Here is an 11,025-nt window from a genome sequence, read left to right as displayed (position 1 = left end):
GTTCATACAGCTCTACACCTTGTTATCTCAGATTCTCCAGCATCTGCAGTTCCTACTATCTGTGAATTAGGGAATGGTGTTGGGCAGTTGAAAAGCATAATCAGAACGAGAGACTTTATTCCATTCACAAAAAGGCCCATGATGCTTCATAAGAGTCACAATAATGGTGGGACAATTTACTTGAACAACAAGGAATGGAAATGATTCATCAAAACCATGATTAAAATTGGGAATCATTTAGTGAAGTCATGAACAGTGGGATTTATGTATTGGAGTTAGAAGATGGTGCCTATCTTCAGAATTGGTTGGCTGACAGGAGGCAGAGAGTGGTTGTAGATGGTAAGTATTCTGCCTGGAGGTCAGTGCTGAGTGGTGTCCCGCAGGGCTCTGTTCTTGGGCTTCTGCTCTTTGTAGTTTTTATAAATGACTTGGATGAGGAGGTTGAGGGGTGGATTAATATGTTTGCTGATGACACAAAGATTGGAGGTGCCGTTGATAGTATCGAGGGCTATTGCAGGCTTCAGCGAGACATTGACAGAATGCAGAGCTGGGCTGAGAAATGGCAGATGGAGTTCAACCTGGATAAATGCGAAGTGATGCATTTTGGAAGGTCGAAATTAAATGCTGAATATAGGATTAAAGGCAGGATTCTCGGCAGTGTGGAGGAACAGCGGGATCTTGGTGTTCAAGTGCATAGCTCCCTCTAAGTTGCCACCCAAGTGGATAATGTTGTTAAGAAAGCATATGGTGTTTTGGCTTTCATTAACAGGGGGATCGAGTTTAAGAGCCGCGAGGTTATGCTGCAGCTCTACAAAACCCTGGTGAGACCACACTTGGAATATTGTGTCCAGTTCTGGTCGCCCTATTATAGGAAAGATGTGGAGGCTTTGGAGAGGGTGCAAAGGAGGTTTACCAGGATGCTGCCTGGACTGGAGGGCTTGTCTTACGAGGAGAGGTTGACTGAGCTTGGACTTTTCTCTCTGGAGAGAAGGAGGAAGAGAGGTGACCTGATCGAGGTGTACAAGGGTAATGAGAGGCATGGATAGAGTTGATAGCCAGAGACTTTTCCCCAGGGCAGGATTGACTGCCATGAGGGGTCATAGTTTTAAGGTGTTAGGAGGAAGGTATAGAGGAGACGTCAGAGGGAGGTTCTTCACCCAGAGACTTGTGAGCGCATGGAATAGTTTACCAGTGGTAGTCGTGGAAGCAGAGTCATTAGTGACATTTAAGCGACTGCTGGACATGCACATGGACAGCAGTGAATTGAGGGGAATGTAAGTTAGGTTATTTTATTTTTGGATTAGGATTATTCCATGGCACAACATCGTGGGCTGAAGGGTCTGTACTGTGCTGTACTTTTCTATGTTCTATGTTCTATCTTCCATGTTAGCTACAATATGTACACATCCTCTACTATAGCCAAGTGACAGTGGGAATCCCTCATTCCAGCTGCAAAACATGGGAAAACGCTCGAGGTCAGCAGAAATATTGCTGCTACTGAGTTAAGTCTTTTAGGTAAGCGAACTATATAATTGCATGAGGAAGACATGACATAATCTTGGGCTTCAAAAATGAACTAATTCGAACGTGGAATAGGATATCTTGGTGGAACCAATTTCTGAGATACAGAGAAGCTTCCAAAATTTTTGGGTACTAAACTAGAAGCTGATGGGACATCACTTTCCAAAGGTAAAGAAGCAGTAGTCACTTTGGAAGAGGTACTGTTATTTTGACAGTTGCTTTAACTAAGAATTAATAAAACTCTTCTAAGGGCAAGACTCAGTAAAAGTGTTCGGCATCCAGGGGAATCTATAAAGTATTTCATTAGTGGAGAAATATGACTGTGGTGACTTCAAGTCAGAATTCACAAAAGACTACTATTGCTGTAGTAGTTGGGTGGTTGTCAGATTTATTACTGCCCAAAAGAAGCCTAGGGTCTAGAGAAAGCCATTCAAATATTGAGGGATAACAAGTTGTAGAGCTGGATGAACACAGCAGGCCGAGCAGCATCAGAGATGCAAGAAAGCTGACGTTTCGGGTCAAGACCGTTCTTCAGAAATGGGGGAGGGGAAGGGGGTTCTGACATAAATAGGGTGACGGGGGAGGCGGATTGAAGATGGATAAAGGAGAAGATAGGTGGAGAGGAGACAGACAGGCAAAGAGGCGGGGGTTGGAGCCAGTAAAGGTGAATGTCAGTGGGGAGTTTGGGAGGGCATAGGTTGGTGCAGGGAGGACAGACAGGTCAAGGAGGCGGGATGAGGTTAGTGGGTAGGAGATGGAAGTGGGACTTGAGGTGGGAGGATTGGTTAGGGAGCCGGGGATGAGCTGGGTTGGTTTTGGGATGTGGTCGGGTTGGGGAGATTTTGAAGCTTGTAAAGTCCACATTGATACCCTTGGGCTGCAGGGTTCCCAAGCGAAATATGAGATGTTGTTCTTGCAGCTTTCAGGTGGCATCATTGTGGACATGCAGGAGGCCCAGGAGTCATGTCGTCCGAGGAGTCGAGGGGTACTTGAAATGGTTTGTGATTGGGAGGTGTAGGTGTTTGTTGCGAACTGAGCATAGGTGTTCTGCAAAGTGGTCCCCAAGCTTCCGCTTGGTTTCCCCAATGTAGGGGAGGCCACAACGGAAATAGAGGATACAGTATATCACATTGGCAGATGTGCAGGTGAATATCTGTTTGATGTGGAAGATCTCCTTAGGGCCTGGGATGTGGGTGAGGAGGAAGGTATATGGGCAGGTGTAGCACTTCCTGAGGTTGCAGGGAAAAGTGCCGGGTGTGGTGGGGATGGAGGGGAGTGTGGAGCAGATAAGGGAGTCCCGTAGGGAGTGGTCCCTCTGGAAAGCAGATAATGGTGAGGAGGGAAAAAGGTCTTTGGTAGCGGGGTCAGATGGCGGAAGTGTCAGGGGATGATGCCCCGACCGCATCCCAAAACCAGCCCAGCTCATCCCTGCATCCCTAACTATTCCTCCCACCTCACGCCCCACCCCCATCTACTACCCACCTCCCCCGTCTCGCTATTTATTTCAGAATCTTCTTCCCTTCCCCCATTTCTGAAGAAGGCTCTTGACCCGAAACGTCAGCTTTCCTGCTTCTCTGATGCTGCTCGGCCTGCTGTGTTCATCTAGCTCTTCACCTTGTTATCTCAGATTCTTCAGCATCGGCAGTTCCTACTATCTGTGTAACAAATATTGAGGGAAGCAGAATTCCGAAAGTAGCTCAGATCACCCTTAAGGGATGATCACCCTTGCACTGGAGGTACATAGATTCCATTCAATTCTTAACGTCTTCAAGAAACCTGACCCTGTCCAGGACAAAACATCCCACTTGATTGGCACCACATCCATAAACATTCACTCTCACTATCTGTGATGCTCGGTAGCAGCAGTGTACACCATCTACATCGTGCGCTGTTGAAATTCACCAAGTCTCTTTTAACAGCATCTTCCAAACCGATGGCCACTACCATCAAAAAGGACAAAGGCAACAGATACATAGGAACAAAATCAGAAATTGCCAGAAAAACACAATAGGTCTGGCAGCATCTGTGTGGTGAGTTCCGAGTTAACATTTCAGGTCCAGTGACCCTTTCTTAGGGTCAGTTACATAGGAATACCACCTTCTGAAAGGTCCTACATAAGACGTTCATTTTCCTAAGGTGGAAATCTTTCACCGTTCCTTTACTGTCACTGGGTCTAATTCCTGGAATTCCCTCCCTAATGCATTTTGAATTTATCTAGGGTAAACGGACTCTCGCCAAAATAAGAACTTCAAGAAAGCTTCTCACCACCATCATAAGAGCAACTAGGGATGGAAATAAATGCTAGCTCAGCTGGCAAATCCCACGTCCCCTGAATGAATAGTTTTGAAAAATGACGCAAATGGAAAAACCAATACAGTGAGTGGGACAGGGACATACACTATGTCAGCATTGTGATCTGACTAAATTTCACAGGCACAGACAATGCCTAGCCATTTAAAAATGAATGCTTTATCTTTCACACAGTAGGTCAGTTTCAGAAAATGTGCAGAAGTTGGTCACGGCTTCTGGAAAGGAAAAGATGGAATAGTTACACATGCAAAGGCATTAATGAAACAAAACAGCCTACAACAAAAGGAAAACCCAAAGAATTCCTAATGCAAATACCAATGCTTACATTTTGCAAGATGCACTTACAGCTCATCTTGGATGAAAAGGAACCAGCAAGGACGCTTCCAAGAATATAAAGTTTCGGGACTTCACCTTTTTCGACTGAGGCATCCAAGACAGGATTGAATGATTATTCCTATTCAAATATTGTGATTAGCAGTGGGCAACGATATTCATTTGACGGGCCAGTGCAGACATAATGGGCTAAATGGTCTACTTCTGTGCTGTCATTCTTTTCTGATCTTGTGATTCTTCAAGTTTTACTTATGAAACAACATACCTGCAGGGAAAACTGCAGATGAATGGCAGATGTATTCTTCAAAATGCCAGTCGATGACCTTACCAGGCATGATGCTGAGTACGTTCACAAAATTGAACCACGCACTTGGTACACCATGGCATAATGGCCAGCAAACCGCAATCTGCTTAGCCAGGTCCGACAGGAGCAGTTGAGGAACCAGGGATGTCTGCGCATTGTCAGTATTAAGTCTTCATGTATTGATTATGAAAATATATTCTGAGCACTGACAGCATTTTGCAATTGTGAATGAAGTATTGGTTTATGGCAAATGACTGATTATTCCAACTTCACTTCAGGAGGATGTCCTAGTAATGCTGCAGCAGAGACATTTGGAGATTACCAAGTCCAGTGCCAGAGCTCGTAAAGTGGTGTCGTGGTCTAGGATTGTCGAGGACATTAAAGATCTCATTACCAATAGCAAGACCGCATACATGTGCCATCCACGTACCAAAGTAATGAGCTGTTGATATCCACCACATTTCCCACTGAACTGGAAATGTGTGCTCACAGATCTACTGGTTTTTGACGGAAGGTCTTAACTCATCATCATCAATTATTTTTCCCAATGGATAGAGAATAACAAACTACATGCAGCTATTATGGATGCGGTTAGCTGAGTCTTACGTGAGATTTTTGCAATACATAGCATTCCTGATGTGGTCATTTTGGACAGTGGGCCTTAATTGCCAACAAGTGCGGCAGTCAGGTTTAAGCCAGTTCTGGATTTGAACATATCACAAGCTTGCTGAGATACCCACAATCAAATGGGGAAGCTGAGCTTGCAAGCAGGACACTTAAGTCATCCTTGAAAAACAATACTAAATTCTATACAGCACTGCTGACTTATAAATCTACCCCCTCCACTGTGGTCTCAACCATCAGAATGACTGTGGGCAGAAAGCTAAAGACCCAGCACCACCTCCTACCATAAAAGTTGGCAACACATTTATGCTTACAGGTCTGTCAAGACATATACAAAAAGTAACTACCCTGTCATACACAACTGGCCACACACTACTGTAGGCATTACTGTACAAGACAATTGTGTCATTAAGAACAGAGGAAACAGGCATGAATCAGGGATCTAATCAGAAAAGGTAGTCATCCAAGGAGCTACAGACCAGCAGAGATCATATATTGCCCATAGCACTGACCGATTGGGATGAACCCATTGAACGTTTGCCAACACAAGGGAGCTGCATATCTCAAATTGTAGGGAAGAGAATCAAAGTCAATGATCATCAACTGAGCAAAGCACCAGTCTTCTAAGTCCAAGTAGAATGCATTCCAGGAGAACAATGAAAGTTCAAGATCACCTGGATCGCCCGATCAGAGACACAGGGGGAGACAGAGTAGTGGTAAATATAGTAATGTTAATAATGAACAAAAAGAAGCTTGTGGGTAGATTTTGTATACAAATTTAAAGTGGCGCCTTAAGGAATGCCCGAAGCATCACCTAATATGTTGATATCATATGAACAGATTGGGATCGCAACGAAGAGAGGGCTAAACTGCCTGCTCGTTAAAGTCTCTGTTAAAATATCTGTCGTATTAATCTAACCTAAAGCAAGTTGTTAATAAGAAATAAACTATGACTTCTTAAATGCCAACTCTTTTAAGTTAAAGTGGGGTGTGGTTTTCCCCTGCCACACCAGATAAACAAGCCCTCTAATATCCCATGGTTGATTTATGTTGTCACCATTGTCTTTGTCATGAACAACAGTTTATACAGTAAGGAGAGCTAACATTCCCATTTACAACTAGTAATGTCTAGGAGATCCTGCGATGTGTCAAAACATTGCCTCGCCAATGTGGATTCAGTACGGGTATTCAACTTGATCTGCCTTCAGAGCTGCAAATTGAAGAGTGGAGGCATGGAAAACAGTAAAGGGCTGCATAAGCTGCTAGAGGAGGATGAGGGAGAGCATGGAGATAGTAGCCCTTGCACCATGAGGGTATACAGTAACTGGCTGTCCTATACAGATATGAACTTTCTAAGGAGCAGTGCATCAAGCAGCTTCAGTTCCCCAGAATGGCTAACCAACATTTGGAGGTCAGCTTTTGGGCACCCAGACCACTACCAAGCACTGGGCTTCAAACTCTAAATGCAATATCTCAGTTTGCTGTGTATGGTGAAATGAAAGAGTTCAGTAGGAATTTGTTACCTTCCCCATGGAGGCGACTAAGCAATAGATGACAGCAGCGTGCTTTACAAGAATTGCTGGATTTCTCAGGTACAACTGCACCTTTTACACTCACACAGTCCTGTGTGATCCTGTATAAAGGCTTTCACTTTGTTTCTTAAATATTCAGGTCAGTTGCAGCCATTGCATTGAGGTTTTTTTAGGTATGTGCATGGAATTCTGGCCGTACCGTCATGATGACTTGGTTGTTGTTCTCAGTAACTACTCTCTTCTGCCAAGGCCATTAGACCAGCACCTGGAAGTTTGAAGAGAAAGGACAATCCCTGAACACTTGGTTGATGACTCCTGTCAGGAGCATGTGCATTGCTACATAGCCAATGAAAACTGTGTCATACTGGGATTCTAATGAAAGTAGCTATTAAACATTTTAAGTAAGAATTCTGACGATTTGAAGAATCTAACAGCATGCTTCCAGATAGCTTAGTGTAAGTGTGAAGATTTATAATTGTGAATTGCATAGCTTTGTCAATAAAGAGAGCCACTTTAAGTTGCAAATGAGACAATGTTTGTGTGAGGGGTTTAGGAAGCTGAGTGTACAGATGAACGATTAAGGAGTAGCAGCACTGCCTGCTGCCAGATCTCTTTACCCCTTCTTACAGAGTACTATCTCTCCAATCATTTAACAACTAACATCCAAATGACCTCATAGAATTCAACTTCCTAAGTGCTGTTTTTATGTGATTTCGCAAAGAGACCAAAATTAAGTTGAAGAAAACGTGCTTATCAAACCAAGATAACAAAGTGTGGGGCTGGATGAACACAGCAGGCCAAGCAGCATCTTAGGAGCACAATTGGCCTGCTGTGTTCATCAGCCCCACACTTTGTTATCCTGGATTCTCCAGCATCTGCAGTTCCCATTATCTCTTAGCAAACCAAGTTAGTTTTGTCATTCTTCATCTCGTAATTATTTACGCTAGAAATACTAATATTAATAGAGGCTTTTATTAATAGAGGGATCGAGTTCCGGAACCAAGAGATTATGGTGAAGCTGTACAAAACTCTGGTGCGGCCGCACTTGGAGTATTGTGTACAGTTCTGGTCACCGCATTATAAGAAGGATGTGGAAGCTTTGGAAAGGGTGCAGAGGAGATTTACTAGGATGTTGCCTGGTATGGAGGGAAGGTCTTACGAGGAAAGGCTGAGGGACTTGAGGCTGTTTTCGTTAGAGAGAAGAAGGTTGAGAGGTGACTTAATTGAAACATATAAAATAATCAGAGGTTTAGATAGGGTGGATAGGGAGAGCCTTTTTCCTAGGATGGTGACGGCGAGTACGAGGGGGCATAGCTTTAAATTGAGGGGTGAAAGATATAGGACAGATGTCAGAGGTAGTTTCTTTACTCAGAGAGTAGTAAGGGAATGGAACACTTTGCCTGTAACGGTAGTAGATTTGCCAACTTTAGGTACATTTAAGTCGTTATTGGATAAGCATATGGACGTACATGGAATAGTGTAGGTTAGATGGGCTTGAGATCAGTATGACAGGTTGGCACAACATCGAGGGCCGAAGGGCCTGTACTGTGCTGTAATGTTCTATGTTCTATGTTCTAAATGGAAAACTAAAATTCACCATTGGGAAAGCAATTGTATCTATTTTAAGTGTTTACCAACCTGCGCTTAGTGCTCTTACATGATGCTTTCCTTTTGACTACAGCAAGGGATGTGGAAAGCTACTGAACTTATATTGAAGATTCCTAAGTTGGCCTTGGTGGACAGCCTTGAACAGCTGTTGCTCTAAGTTCCAGCTACAAACAGCAGAACCTGAACTGCTGAAGTGGAAGTCAGGCCTAATTGACAGCTAGGCACCAACAAAGGCCCTCAGTGAAAGTGTGGGGAGGAACAGATAGGCTATCTTGTGACAGCATCTGTATAATACTTTGAATCAGTGCCACTTTAATGGGCCTGTACCTCTAAGCTGCTCCTTCTGAGAATAAAGTGGGAGGAATAATTAATACTTTCAAAGTTCTTATTACTGTCTTCTTGTCTTGAGGATGTTCTTGAACCCCAAACCAAATAGCCACAGTCTGATCTCTAACAAAGCTCTCACAGAATCAGGGAAGGCTCATCATTGTGGCCCCAATTATAATGTTCATAACCCGACCACTCTCACATTTTCAGAATACCGTGTCTGAAGACTCCATACACACTGAAATTGGGATTCTTGCAAGATTTCTGCCATTGTGTAGAAGCTCAGGCTGTCAGGCTGTTCAGCACACTAGTTTTCAAATCCAGATTTTATTGCGCAAGCTGCTGCAGTGAGATTTGAATCTATTTCCCCAGATCACAGTCTTGGCCTCTGGGCAGGGAGGATATTCTTGATGACTGGTGAGCCCAGAACCACAGTCTAAGGATACGGGTTAGACTTTTTAGTACAGAAAAGAGAAGCCTCTTCGCCCAGACAGTGATGAGCCTGTGGAATTTTCTACCACAGGAAAATGTTAAGGCCAAAATATTTAATGTTTTCAAGAAGGAGTTAGATATAATTTTTAGGGTTAAAGGAATCCAATTTTTAGGGCTAAAGGGTAGAAAGTGGAAACAGGATACCGAGTTGGATGATCAGCCACAATTATATTGAATGATGGAGCAGTTTCAAAGGGCCGTATGGTTTTCTCCTGCTCCTGTAATTGATGATTCTATGTTTCTATTTTTTGTTAGTTCATAGACATTACCACAGTGCCAGCATTTCAGGATCTGTGGTGTCAAGGAAATTCATGCTTCCTTGTGGATTGGAGCTTTAAATTTGTTTGACAATTAGTCATTCTTAAAGATATTGAACAATTCTTCATTTCTGATTCTGACTGACTCATATGTTCACACAAATACATAGACTATTGTTACGATGTGATTGCTCTCCATAACCTTCCAAACTCAACACTATATTCAGTAATTTCAGATCATAACCTTGCGCTTTTAATAACATAGCTATTGATAATGTTTCCGCTATTTTCTGTTTACAACTCCTCTAGATCCATATTTTGTTTGTCTATTTATCCCATTATTATCTTTTCTGATACCCCCTGTAGTCAATGGGAAATTGAGATGAAAATATGTCAGGAGATCTCAGATATCTGTGAGAATAACAGGGCTGTAATGGTTGGGGATTTTAACTTTCCAAACATAGACTGGGCCTGGCATAGTGTTAAGAGGTGGGATGGGAAGGAATTTGTTCAGTGTGTGAAAGAAAATTTTCTTATTCAGTCTGTGGATGTACGTACAAGAGAAGGAGCAAAACTTGACCTGTTGGGAATAAGGCAGGCAAATGATTGAGGTGGCAGGAAGGGAGTACTTTGGGGCAAGTGATCATACTTCTATCAGTTTTAAAATAATTATGGAAAAGGACAGACTGATCAAAAAGTTAAATTGGAAAAAAAAACAATTTTCATGGTATTAGGCAGGAACTTCCAAAAGTTATGAAAACAGAAATTGCTGGTTAAGCTCAGCAGGTGTTGCTGCATCTGTTGAGAGAAATCAAACGCTCATTAGTGACACTTAAGCAACTGCTGGGCATGCACATGGAGAATGTAGGTTAGGTTATTTTGTTTTTGGATTAGGATTATTCCACGGCACAACATCGTGGGCCGAAGGGCCTGTACTGTGCTGTACTTTTCTATGTTCTACTATATACACAGGAGCCACAAGTAGGCCATTCAGTTAATTGAATCTACTTTGATATTCAATGAGATTACGGCTGATTTGATCATCCTCACCTCCACTTTCCTTTCTCTTTGCCATGATCCTTTCTTAGCTACTGACAAAAAAAATCTGTCTATCTAAGCCTTGATCATACTTAATACCAAGTCTCTGCAGCGATCTATGGTAAAGAATTCCATAGATTCATTACTCTTTGAGAGAAGTTTTTGATTTTCCACTTTATCATATGTCTTCTGTTTTGTTTTTAATTCCCATCACCCTGCACCCCATCGCATTGATTAAAATTTATTACACCTGATTTTCTGGCTCTGGTAAAGGAGTATCAACCTGAATGCTATTCTGGTGTTTATAATCTTTCTGAACAAATACTATACTGAATAAAACTACAACCATTTGTCTTTAGTTCATGATATTTTTGCCATTTATTCCCCCCCACCACCCTATCCCAGGCCTACCCTTCTGCTCTTTACTTCCTTTCCTTCTTTCAAAAGTATATCACTACCCCTCCTGCAGTTTGAAAGAAAGATCATATACCACTCAAAACGTTAACTCTGTCATTCAAATGCTGCCAGAGCAGCTGATTATTTCCAGCACTTTGTTTTTATTTCAGCTAGATTGTCCATGCTTAGTTCTGCTCTTAACTAAGTATCTCCTCTAAAGTCGTCACATGCAAAATATTGCCTAAGAAGCTTCTCCAATTAATTTACCTTTGGCTACTTCCTC

General features: G+C 42.6%; 1 protein-coding gene across 3 annotated transcripts in view; it reads left to right on the top strand.

Annotated features, from left to right (window-relative positions):
- Positions 1-11,025, top strand: part of LOC125457270 (suppressor of tumorigenicity 14 protein-like) — a 132,729-nt gene that overhangs the window by 108,325 nt on the left and 13,379 nt on the right. The window lies entirely within an intron of this gene.

The sequence above is a fragment of the Stegostoma tigrinum genome, chromosome 12 (genome assembly GCF_030684315.1).
Source record: "Stegostoma tigrinum isolate sSteTig4 chromosome 12, sSteTig4.hap1, whole genome shotgun sequence".
Taxonomy (NCBI): domain Eukaryota; kingdom Metazoa; phylum Chordata; class Chondrichthyes; order Orectolobiformes; family Stegostomatidae; genus Stegostoma; species Stegostoma tigrinum.
This window is presented reverse-complemented; position numbering and strand designations above follow the sequence as displayed.